Source organism: Trichosurus vulpecula, chromosome 4 (assembly GCF_011100635.1).
Source record: "Trichosurus vulpecula isolate mTriVul1 chromosome 4, mTriVul1.pri, whole genome shotgun sequence".
NCBI classification, from domain to species: domain Eukaryota; kingdom Metazoa; phylum Chordata; class Mammalia; order Diprotodontia; family Phalangeridae; genus Trichosurus; species Trichosurus vulpecula.
Genome location: NC_050576.1, coordinates 376,447,996 through 376,461,966, shown reverse-complemented (window position 1 = coordinate 376,461,966; position 13,971 = coordinate 376,447,996).

The following is a 13,971-nucleotide window of genomic DNA, read 5'->3' as shown; positions in this document are numbered from 1 at the left end:
CCAAAAGTTTCTCAGATGGAAAGACCAGAGGCCTAGAGAGATTAAATGACTTACTGAGGTCACATAGCTCAAATGCAAGACTGAGACCATAAATGGGGTCCAGAGCACGTAACCAGGTAAACATCTAATAAACAACAGTAATCCAGAGCTCTTTACACTGTCTCTACTCCAGCTCCCTATTCACATTCTTTTTGGACTCCATAACCCACACTCCACCTTTTCCGACTAATTAAATATGCCATCTGGAGGGGATTTTAAGTTTTCCTTTTAAAAGATTAGGATTGATTTTGGACACTGAACATTTTGCACCGCCACCTGAACCAAAAAATAAAAGTCATAAGAAAATCATTTCACTCTAGTCCATAGTGACTGAAATAAACCTGTAGCAAAAGGCTTCGTAGCCAATCTCAAATGGTTCAAACTGAGAACTGTTGGAAGCTAATGAACCACAAGGAAGCCACGTCCAGCCGGCCCTCATGTCTCACACTACGAGGACAAGAGTGAAATCTGACCATTTGCGTAGGCCTCTTCATTCTACTTCTCTCCCACACACAAATACCCACAGAACCAGATGGATACTTGTGTAGGATTAAAAAGCCTACAAACAATGTAGAAGCTACCCCTTACTTCCCCTTTTCCCAGTGAATTCATTTTATAATATGTGCATATTACAGGGGGTAGGGGGTGGAATTTAAACAATCCCTAATTAAGGAAGAAAGCACCACATATTTATCACATTATACTGTTGTGTATTTACCCCTTACTGCTTTTGATGCATTTGCATATAATCTTTCATAATTCAATTCACTTGTTTAAATCTTTTTTTTTTTCAATTTTCAGATATTTATTCAGAGGACTGAATTTGTTCTACAGATCACTGGGGACTCCCAGTGGTGATGTGGTGTAATTTCAGACTTAGATTTCAATCTTGAGAAGTAACATGCAAATCTTTAGTTTTCATTTTGTCTTGTTCTTCGATGCAAAGAATCAAGACCACCTTTGTATCTCTGGTCTATTTCCTTTATATCAAAGCTGAAACCTCTCCAGGTGTTGGTTTACAAATTTGCTAAAATTTCTTTTCCTGTCACTTGTTTAGCAGCTATGACTCCTAGCAGACTTTAGGCTCCTCCAGCCCTATATAGGAATCCACCCTAAACTCACCATAGAGCACATCCTCCTTACTCTTAGGAAAATATAGGACAATGGAGAGAGTCTCAGCCTCTAGTTTCCTGTCTTGGTTGGCTTTGAGATTTTCCTGGGGGTGTTGCACAGTTTTCCGGCATCCCTAGCCCTCCAAAGCTGTGACTTTTTCTTCTAAGGTTTCTCATTAGGCCATCAGGATCATGCCTCCTGGACACTCTTCTGGCCCTTCTTAGCATTTCCCTGTTCCAGAATTCTGGCCCCTCCCAAAACTGGTCTCACTTACCAAGCAGCATTCTAACACAAGCCTCACCTTCTAAACCTCTGTCTCCGGTCCAACATTCTATTCTTTCCGCTCAGTCCTCTGACATCACGAAAGCATGCTAAAGCTTCCCCTCCCATATCAGTTTACCCCTGTGTGCCTCATTCAGCTCAGGATGGGGCTTACCCAGCAGACCGAGCCAAACAGAAATGAGGTGCCTCTTACATAATGACCGTCCAGAAAATGGGTTCTAAGGGACCATTTCTACTAAGCCAGCATCTTTCTACTTAGTAGGCCAGTGCACTTCAATATTTCCAGCGTCTTTGCCCTCCTTTCTTTTGCTCTTGAAGGCCTCGTTGCCAGGCACCTTGTCAGTTTGAGGTATTACTCAAAGGCAATATCCATGAGCCGGTATTCTCACATTGCTTCAAGGATTAACTCTCTGCTGATGTGGTGAGCCATCCCACACTGAAAAAGACCTGTTAATTTTAGCTCCATAGACAGTGGTCACAAAAAGAGCCTGTGTTTCAAATTTCACCCCTCCTTGGCTCACACCAATGAAAAGCTGAAAACTTTTGCCTTGTGCTTCATTTGCGTCTTTCTCTCTGAGACACCTGGAAAGACGCCCCTGCTATGACAATTCCTTTACAAAAGCTGTGTTCCCTCACATGTGCACACACGAGGTCACCTGGTGTTATTAGATTGACTTGCATAGCATCTCTTCCAAAAATCTCCTGCCGATAGGAATTTATTCCGTGAGTTAGTACTCAGAGTACACAGTAGGAGATTAAGACCCAGTAAACCCTGATAGAGATCTCATTTGAACTGGCGTGAATTCCACCCAACCCACCCCAGACCGTACAGTTCTGTCACTGAGAAGTGAGGGAGTAGTAAACCCTAGCTGAATTGCCTTAGGAAATGGTAAACCACTCCAGCATCTTTGCCAAGCAAACCTTAAATGGGGTCATGAAGAGTCGGACACAACTAAAATGACTGAACAACACCCCCTCTAAACCCAAAAGAACTGAGTTCAGTTAAAATTGTATTGAATTTTGTCTCAACATGTTTTGCATTAGACACCCTCCATCTTGAGTTAATGATAGTAATAGCTAGCATTTAAGGTTTGCAAAATGCTTTAATCCTTGCAACAACTCAGGAGTAATTATAATTTTCATTTTACAGATAAGGAGACTGGCAGACAGAGGTTAGGTGATTTGCCCAGGATCACACAGCTAGTAAGTGTTTGAGGCTAGGTTTGAACAGAAGTCTCAGTGACTCCAAGTCCAATACCCTATCCAATGATCTGCTTAGCTGCCTAACCATTTAGACCTATATCTCTAAATTCTCTGAACGTTAGAGTTTATTCTCAACTGTTTTGGTACACTACATAATGCCTCCCTAACGCCATCTCCCCTCAAAAAAAATAGCATTGCTCCTCATTGGTTCCATTCAATTTCTTTTTCCAGCATTCAAGTCTAAAACAGACTTATTTTCTCTTTCTGGTCATCTTCACTTTTAATCTATCAATAATTTTGGAGAGTAGGAATGGGGAAAAGCCTTTGAAGAGGAGTGTTAATAATTTACTAACTATAAATTGTACTTTTACCTGGGAACACCAGTGGGCCCAAGACGCTGCTCACAGGGAAATTTAAGAAGCTCATACACTCTTCCATAACATCTTCTTTAGGCTTATTTAACAGAGGATTGTGACAAGGAACTCAACAGTACCACTGTGACTTACTATACCCCACAAAATACAACCCAAAGAAAGACTCACAAACGTAATTGAAATCAAGTCTGTGAAAGAAATCCAAGGAGGCAGAGGGGCCACCCAGGAATTAAAAATAAACATGATGAAAGGATAAAAATATATAGACTTTGGTCTGTGTAGATGAGGAAATGTAAAAAAGCAATTCTGCAAAAGCTAAGAAATCCCCCCAAACGGTGTTTGCCAAGAGTATTTTCATGTCAAATATTTCTATGTATTATGAAACAAGAATTTTCCATTTTCATACAGGAAATGAATAGTGTGTGCTAATTTTTATTCCTCTTGGGCATTTCCTTACAAAAACCATTAATCCCTAGATAATACAAGATCATTCTGGATTAAAAAATATTTCTCCTTTATTCGTCTATCTAAAAATCCGCCAACAAATAAAATTCAGTATTTGCCAGGACTCTTTTATTTTCTTCAATGTCAAAATCACAAAGAATAAGCATTTGATGCCTTTATAACCATCCCTCAAACCTTCCAGCATTTTAAAACACGTGAGCAATGTACAATGTTAAATACTCTACCTGAGGTTGAGTGTGAGGGAGCTGCTATAGAACCTAAATAAAGTCACATCAAATTCGTGATTGAGAGAAAGAACACTGCTCTTTGAGCCTGGCCAATAAAGTGTCAAACATAATAAAGGGCAAAGGCCAATTCAACAGAATAGACAGTCAATAGTGTGTGTACCCAGAAGAAATCTAAACACAGCACTCCTAAGTACAGTCCTGAGTAAACAGTAATGTTACAGCACAGGAAACCTGGGGGGAAAGGAGTTAATATGACCATGGAATTAATTGGTACTAACTAATGCCACCTGACAAGCAGCTTTCATATTAGTGCTGCTAGTCAATTAAATGGCATATTGTTTTCAGTTTTGTCCATAGCATACAGCTAAGTAAATATTGAAATTGGACTTTTAGCTTATATCCTAGACTTAATTTTGCATCACACAAACATGCCAAAACATGGATAGTTAAGGATTATATTATTATAATTATTTGTGAAGTAGTTCTAGGCTTATTAAAGAAGAGAGATGTGTATGTGCATATACATGTATACAGTTATGTGCACATAGAATAAGAAATGTGCATGCATATAATGTTATATATGTATGAATTATGTGTGATGTTTTTCTGTATTCATATATAGAAATGTGTGTTATATTTTATAAATATATGTGTATAATGTATCGGGTGTAAAGCATAAGCACATTTATATTATATACATATGTGTATATAAATATGCTACCTTTACTTTTTCATATTTAAAAGAGTTTCCCTTGGTTTTATAATGGTAATTACAAACAGAATTGACTCACAAAGCAATTAAAACCAGTTGAAGGGGAAAGAAGATTACAGAGAGCTTGGTGTCAGATGTAGTTAAACCGGTTTATGTCAATAGCTCTGAAAAGAGGACCACAAAAAGATATGAAACAAGTGAGATTTACCGGTGTGTGGCGCATCTATGTTAATAATAGTAGAATTACCATATTTAAACTCCGGCAAGGTACCACACTGGTACTTGACATACTATGTGATGGAGTAGCAAGGCCTTTAAGATGAAATTGGAATATTTGACTGGACCTTACAAAACAAATACAGAAAAACATATGTTCTGGAGACCCCCAAATTTTAAAGGTACTGTATATGAAATTAAGGAAGATTTGAGGCCTTCTAGGGCCTCAGGTGCAGCCCTTTGACTGAATCCAAACCTCACAAATCATTTGAATTCAAAGGCCCACACTTGAGGCCCTAGAGGGCCACATGTGGCCTCCAGGCCATAGGTTCCCCACCCAGCAATAGATAATAAGTGGTATTCAGGGGTGCTGTGAGGTTGAAATGAGATGATGGCTATAAAGCATTTTGTAAACCTTAAAGTATTATATCTCTATCTCTATATCATCTCTATCTACATATGCCAGTTATTATTATTAATTATGGTTGCTATTATTAGCCTCCAATCACCAGGTCTCCAATCTGAGCTTTCTACCGTATTCTTGATGAGCTCAAACAATGCTTATGGAGTAATACAAGTGTACAGTATTTATATATATATATATATATATATATACATATATATATATATATTTATATACAGAGAGAGAGAGAGAGAGAGAGAGAGAGAGAGAATGTATCTCTTATAGAGGTAATAGAATGTGCTAGGTAATGTTTAACAACCAGGCTCCCTGTGGGGAGAAAAAAAGGAAGCACACACACTTAAATTTAATCTGTATTATTAATGCTTTCTTAAGTCTAGGCAATCATCAATAAATCAAGCCCTGATTTATAGTTGATGCCTATTTCTGAGGTGTAAATGTTCACACTGAAAATTTAACGATCCACTTTTCAAGTCCGTTAGAACTGGCTCCAACAATCAATACATAAATGTTTATTATGTGCCTACTATGTGCCTGGCCCTGTCCTAAGCACAGAGGATACAAAAAGAGATAAAAGACAGTCCCTGACCTCAAGGGGCTTATGATCAAAAATGGGGGAGACAACATGCAAACAAATATATTCAAAGCAAGCTATATACAGGATAGATATGAAATAATTAAAGGAAGGAAAACACTGGAATTAAGAGGACTAGAGCAGGCTTCTGATGGAAGGTGGGATTTTAGTTTGGACCAAAAGGAAACCAGGGAGGTCAGCAGTTGAAGTGGAGGAGGGAAAGCGCTCTAGGCGTGGGGGACAACCCCAGAAAATGCCTGTACCAAGAGATGGCCCGTCTTGTTCATGGAACAGCCAGCAGGCCAGCGTTACTGGATCGAAGACTACATGTTGGTAAGGTATAAAAACACTGGAAAGGTAAGAAAGGGCTATATTTATGAAGGCCTTTGAATGCCAAACAAAGCATTCTTATATTCACTCCTGGAGATAATGGGGAGCCACTACAGTTTATTGCGTAGGGGGATGATATGATCGACCTGTGTTTTAGACATTACTCCACCCCACCTCCCAAAAAAGGCAATAACTGAACCATACGGCTCCTTTCTAATTTAGAAAACCTCCACAACATTGATCTGAGTGGCACAGTAGATAGAGTATTGGGTCTGGAGTCAGAAAGACCTGAGTTCCAATTCAGCCTCAGACACTAATTGTGTCCTGGGCAAGTTATTTAACATCTATTTGTCTCAGTTTCCCCATCTGTAATTGGGAGTAGTAATAGCACCTACCTCCCAAAGTGGTTGTGATCATCCAATAAGATAATAATTATAAACACTTAACATCGTGACCGGCATATAGTAAACTCTAAAAAATATTAATTATTATATATTATATACATACTATATATATCATAATATATAATGTACATTATATATTATATTGTTAGTTATTGTTGCCTTAACATATATTAAGGACTTCCTTAATGAAAATAGAGGAAGGGAATGGGCAAACTATAATAGCTCATTTTCTACAAGAGACCTCATCTCATTCATAGTCATACAAATGGCTGAGGGGAATATAAGAGCTCACTGTGCCAAGAGAAACATTTCAATATGAAAAACAAACACGTATATACATGGGGGGAGATGTGGGATCCAGGGAGAAAAAGAATAGGTTTTTGCAGGTTGATCAACAACAGCGCTAGAAAAGTATTTGACTTGGCAGAGGGAAGCGTAGCCCTGAAGGTTGTCCTGCAACGAGCAGCCTCCCACACACATGACATCACTGAAGATTCCATAACCGATGAGGCCGCAGAAATAAAGCGAGGCATTAAAAAGGAGACTTGTAGTATATTTCCACTAAAGGTATTTATTCATCAGTGTCAGGAAGTACACAGGATTTTCAGTGATCCCAAGTTACTCACTGTGGCAAAAGTCCATCTTTTTTTAACTGGAATGCTTTTCCTTACGATGCTATAATGCCTGCTGTAAAACGGCCTGTTCTCGGTGTGACCGGAATTGTATTTCTGCCCCAGTGGACGAGCGCAGGCCCATCTCAGATCGACCCCAGTCATGAAGCACCTGGGGGTGGACATGCCTCCGAGGCCTAAACACTATGAAAAGAGTACCTCAGGGAGGAAATGAAAAAGAAGAGAGAGCAAACAGTGCAAGTGCTGTGGGTTTTCAAGAACACAGATCACTTTGGTAGGGAGCGGTAGATATATAATAATAGATATCATTGTGCTTTAAGTACTTTACACATACTGTAATTTTTTTTTATTTTTTTGGGGGGGTAGGCAGGGCAATTGGGGTTAAGTGACTTGCCCAAGGCCACCCAGCAGTAAGTGTGTCAAGCATCTGAGGCCAAATTTGAACTCAGGCCAATGTTTTACTCACTGCGCCACCTAGCTGCCCCTGTAATTTTTTTTTTAATCCTCACAACTCGAAGAGGTAAGAGCTATTATTATCTATTGTTGTCATTTTCAGATAGGGAAATCGAGGCACAGAGAGCTTAAATGACCTACCCAAGGTCACACACCTAGTAAGTGCATTAAGATGCATTTGAACTCAGGTTTTCCCAACTCCAGGTCTAGTGTTCTATCCACATATGAGGTAAGGGGCAATGAGAAATGTATGTATCCATCTACCAAAAGTATTTGTTAATGGCAAGGTACTGAACAATGTTTTCAATCGTCCTGGAGTGTACAGGGCAACAAAAGTCAATCTTTTTAATTCATTGTGGTTGTTAAATATCCTACATCATATTAACAATCACTTATGTGCAAGAAGTGATCAAATGGATCAATGAAATGTACTTTTAAGATGTGATGCAAAAGACACCATAAAGCATATATGTAAGTGGAAAAGGAGGTTTCCTGATTACTTTATGGGGAATGAGAGTGGTACACTCATGCATACAATATTTTTTCATGCATACAATATTAAAAGAACCAGCAGAAGGCTTCAAACACCTTGGAGGATTTATGGAAAAGCATAAGCAAGAATCACGTAGCATAAGAAGGAATATGTGGGTTCTATAGAAATCAGCTTAACTAAAAAAAAATTCCAGTTTTGAAAAACTCCATTAGACTTATAGTGAAGGAACATAAGCATTAGGTTTTCTCCTTATCTTGGTAACTTCAGGCTGTTTAATTTTTTTGTAGTAACCACTGGGGGTTCTACTTTCCTGTGCTCAGGAGACTGTTACCCACTGTAGAAAACAGCTGAAGCTAAGTACCACTTAGGTGACCCCTAAGTGCCTGTCTTTGCTTCAGCAAATTCCTGTTCTTTTTCCTTTGTCTCAGTAGCTTCAAGATGTCCCAGTTTCTACTAAAGAAGTCTAACTCCGAGACATTCTGATGTTCCCTTTCCCCTTTTGACTGGGGCATAAAAAATTTACAGCATTGAAACCCTATGAGGCAATTATCCACTTCAAAGTTATTTAACTGGCTGGTTGTCAAATAAAAACCAGGCGAAATCTGACCACCTGGAGAATGGTCTTTATTCCCCAAAAGTTGCAGTCTGTACCAATGGAGGGAGCATCCTTACCAACAACTGAAGTGCCAGGGTAATTAGGTAGAACCCAGCAGTTACTTCTTATTTTTGTAATGGATACAGGGTAGCTAGGTCAAGCAGCAGATAGGGTACCTGACCTAAAGTCAGAAAGACTCATCTTCCTGAGTTCAGATTTGGTCTGAGATACTTACTAGCTATGTGACCCTAGGCAAGCTACTTAACTATGTTTGCCTCAGTTTCCTCAACTGTAAAATGAGCTGAAGAAGGAAAGGACAAACCACTCCATTGTCTTTGCCAAGAAAACCCCGAATGGGGTCATGAAGAGTCAGACACAGCTGAAAGAAACAACTGAACAGGCAAACCTTTTCTTCCACAGCAGGGCATTAAGCAACTAAAATTCATTCATCACTTTTTTACTTTACATTATCATAAAAAAAAAATTGCTCATGTGAGCTAACACTGCTGAAAACAAATTAAGTAGACATGGGCTTTTGTCATGGTTTTACAACTTTGTGACTTCACTTTTTTCTTTACTTTGTTTCCTTGTAAACGAGGGAGTTGTGCCAAAATTGTCTCCAAGGTCAATTCTAGCTTTAAATCCTATGACACTTTCACCTATAAGACTTAGGTCAAGATTTCTTAGCCTTTTTTCTGTCACAGACTTCTTTGGCAGTCTGGTGAAGCCTATGGATCTCATCTCAGAATAACGTTTTAAAATGCACAAGACACATAGCATTGCAAAGGAAGCCAATTATATAGAAATATGGTTATCAAAACATTTTTTAATTCTAAAAATAAATTCATAGCCTGCAAGTTAAGAATCCCTGGTCCAGAAGTTCACAGTGATGCTCTAGACCAGTGGTTAAAAGTTACTGAAGACACTCCAAAGCACTTTTGATAATGTGAGTTATATCTATCCATATTTTTCATGTTAGAAATTAAAGCACCTTGGTATTTTTATGAAAATAATTTTTACCTTAAGCCTCCCCTAAGTGAGTCTCAAGGATCCCTGGACCACATTTTGATAACCACTGCTCCAGTCTAGAGACCAATCTCCTGAAATATAGACTGTAAGGACAAAAATTAAGAATGTGTGGTTGCAGGCTTTTCTGTTCCACTTTCAATGAGCTCAGTCAACCAGCTGCTTAGTCTGTTATGAGATTTCACAGGTCCATCAATTCCTCATATAGCAAGAGGAAAGGGCATGCATGAGTCTGGGTATGGAATGAGGGAAGCTACTAAAAAAAATTGCAGGAGACAAAAATAGCAACACATGAAACACGATAAACTAGTCAACTCTATAACAAAGGTTTTGGTTCCAGTCCATCGCTTCCTGTGGTTAGTTTGTACAGTGAGGGTTATTAATAGAGTCTGTGGCATTCGAGGGTCCGTACAACTAGGAGGTGTAGACAGTAATGATCAAGGACAGTATTATACTACGGATTAGGGCTTGATTTATTGTTTTGTTGATTGTCTAGACTTGGGGAAATGATAGAGAAAACGTGAATATTAAACTTAAAAGTATGTCATGCATACTTTTTTTCAGTCCATTGTCAAACGTTTATCAAAACATTTACCAGCACACTGCTAAATCCTCTGTACCTCTGACACACAAAAAAGCAAAAATCAGGTAACAATCTCTATTGAAATCTCGACAGTGAACAATGTTCATGCTACTAAAACCTCCGATAAAGACTATAAGAATTAAACAAAGGCTTAGAGGGATTCACTCAAACCCAGCTTGCCAAAAAAGGAAATCCCACACAAGGAGACTCCCCTGGGATGACGTAAATATAAACCAGCCCATGACTTTGATGCAGGTGAAAACAATGTGGCTTAAGAGAAACCTGTCCAGAGCTTCTCAAAATAGAGGCTGCTGAAATTAAATCAATGTAAATTAGAATTCAGGAAAGGGGGAAGAAGCTGTAACAACCCAAAGATAAAGAACAGATGTGTACCCAGAAATTAGGTGACACACTAGAAACAGAAGGAGTGTGTGGGTGTTGCAATCTGAAAAAAAGAAATGTGGTAAACAGGATGAAACAATGGAGATCTTGAGTTTTGGATGACTGCTTTGGAATACAGAAAAGGAGGAATTTTGAAGGGTGACACAGGCAATATGATCCTGGCTGTCCTTGGGAGAAGGATGTCCTGTCTCACTTTCGCAAGAGCAGTTTAGGCAAACAAGTCCCCTGCAGAATTAACATGTTACCTTCCAGCCGGTTCTTCCACAACCTGTATTGATTTAAAAAAAAAAAAGCTTAAGATATTTCCAAAAGTTTCATCTCTGATTCTATATCCAATAAGAAATTTTCTGATCTATGTTAAGTTTCTTGTGTCAAGAGTGGGGCGAAATGACATCAATATATCACATTACATTTGCAGAGAATTTCAAAGTCTTTTTGTATACATTGGCTAATTTGCTTCTCCTAAAAGAAAAAAAATCCTCTTAGAAATGTCATCCCATTTTATAGATGAGGAAACTGAGGTTCATAGAATTAAGCAATTTGGACAAGTTCACATTTGGAGCAGAGAAAAAAAATCCAGGTCTCCTAACCCCAGAATATTTCCATAGTACCACAGTAACTGAAGAAGAATCAGTTCTCTTGGTACAGAATCCCCACTGTAAACTTAAATTAGGTCACCTTGTAAGAATTCTGCCAGTGAATGTCTCCATAGGGTACAAAGAGTGGTTTCTGTGCTCAGTATCAACCTATAAACAGTGGTGGGATTCAAATAAATTAACTGGTTCTCCATGGAATGCAGCTGACGTGCCGCCGCCACCACTGACGTGGCCGGCGCAGGCCCCGCTCCCGCTAACAACAGGTTCACCAAACGCAACCTAAAGTTAGGTAACGGTTCTGCCAAACAGGTACAAATTTGGCTGAATCTCACCACTGCCTATAAACTAGTTGGTATCCCGAGTACCGCATTGTAAATGGATAAAAGGGGAAAAAAGGAAACTGAACATAGTATTGGAGTTGGAGTTAGAGGAACTGGGTTCGAATCTCACCGAGGCTATCTGCTAAGGGTGTGATGTTGGGTAGGTCACTTCATTTCTCTGGGCCTTCATTTTTGATCTAACAGATGAAGGGGTTGAACTGGAGGACATCTAGGGTTCCTTCCTGAACTTAATGTATGACCCTAATTAGGATGACCAAGCTTGGTAGCACACCAGAGCTGAGAAAATGCACCTTCCTCCATTATATGTGGGAAAATAGAGAGGTGGAATATTGCCTTTCCTGTTGACGTGTTGGTTAATTTTGCTGAACTACTATTTTTTCCTCTTTCTTTTATAATCTTGGTTTCTAGGTATGATTCACTGGAGAGAAGATAGACGGACATATTCAGAAATGAACCTGATGCAAAAAACAAAAGACACAAATGAAAACAGGAATACAAACTAAGGATCTTGGGAGCATAGATTTGGAGCTGAAAGAGACCTAGTAGATCATCTATTCCAAACTCCTTACTTTACTAGAAAAGGAAACTGAGGATCACAGTATTTAAGGACCTTGAGATCAGAATGGCTGGCTTCATTGTGGTGACTAGTGTGGACTTGCAAACCTAGGTTTCTACTGCTTCCAGGTATCCACTTATTGCCTAAGACATTCCTTGCCATCACAGATGTCTGCTTCATGGATCTCAAGTAGACACTTCTGCATGTGCTATACAATTAAAGTATTTGATAGAAGGGGTGAAAGTATTGGAATCTGTTGTAGCCAAAACTATTGGGTGAGAATGGATTAATAAAGATGAGCTATGCCACCTTTTTAAAGTAATGGCAACCTGACTCTTTTAAGTTCAACTTTCCTTTTGATTCTTTGAGCAGTGACTTGGCCTCAGAGTGGAGATGAGAACTAACTGGGTTTTTCAAAGACCCTGGCAAACATTGTACCTGTATCACTATCTTACAAGGTCATCCAATTTTATTCTTCCTTTCAGAAAAATGTTCCTTTTTTGTGCTTTCCTTTAGTAAGCAGAAGAGAGGATTTGAACCCAGGTTCTTTCAGTAATTTTTTTCTACTGCACCATGTGGAAAAAAAAATGCTCCTAGTGACTACTATAGAAAGAAAACATTTTTGATGAGCCTGATGACAAATCTTGAGGCAACCTTCTATTTCAATTAGCTGATAAGTCTGCTGTACCCTTAAATCCGTTAGGGTGCTAGGACTCATGGGATCTTTTGGGGTTGGTCTTCTATCTTTTAACACATTATCAGAGCTGAACTCACAAAATAACTACGCATTTTTGTTGTAAAGATGTGTTTAACATGAATTATCAGAATATAGACCATAAGGGAATTCAACCCAATAATGAGCATCCCAATCTAAATTGAACTACCTAAAGCATGCACTATCAACCGTCAGAGAAATCCTTAGCTCCGCAACATATAAATCTATCAACAGTAAGACCTGTAGAATAAAAATACAGCCCTTCACGATGATACAAGGTACATCATTATCACCATAAAGAGAATGGTACCAGATTACCTGCTCCACCTACAGAAGTCAAACCTCAGGTCAGCCTTTTTAGAGGTGTCATAATACCTATCCATATTGGAAACTTGAAGGTGGCTCAATGCCCATCCACAATGAAGACTGCCAGAACACATTGGTTTGGGAGTTTGACCCCCCATTAAGTGAACAAAGATCCATCATTCTCCTCACAGGCCACAGAACTGAATCAAAAGAATACTGCCCCAGGTCTAGGATAAGATCCTACTTCCTCCCATCTGTGACCAAATGGCGAACATATCTGCACTGGCAGCAGCTAGGTGGGAGGAGGGGAAATTCCTTTTATTTCCCTCCTCCATTTAAATAGCCAGGAGCTATACTTTCAATCATGGCATTACAAAGGATATTGGAGCTGAGGACGCCTTGGACCATTTCTCCATCATTCCCATTGGTGGATCGATGATATAATCCCCATCATCACTTATGCTGACCATATTATATACAGTGGGAGAAGTTAAAGAATCAGGTGGCAATTATGGTATTATCAAGGAAAAGGGAGGAGCTAGAGACACCTTGCAACAACAGTTACCCCCTACTACTATCTTAACTGTTACCAAGCACAAAATTCTCACTTTTGCTTCTGTTTGCATTTTGCCCCTAACTGCCTTGCGCTTTAGTCTGATCTTTTAGGGCCAAGTACATATTCACACAGACTTGCAAATATCTGTGGCTTTGTCCAACAGAAGAGTTGTAAATGTGTTCAGCCACACATATCCGGGCTTTTGAGATTAGAATTAGAATCCTACATCTTTTCATCTATATCTTTAATGTTGTTGTTCTTGTGTTGTTGTTGTTGTTCTCCAGTCGTTTTAGGTCATGTCCAATTCTTCATGACCTCATTTGTGGTTTTTTTTTTGGCATGGATGCAAGAGAGGCT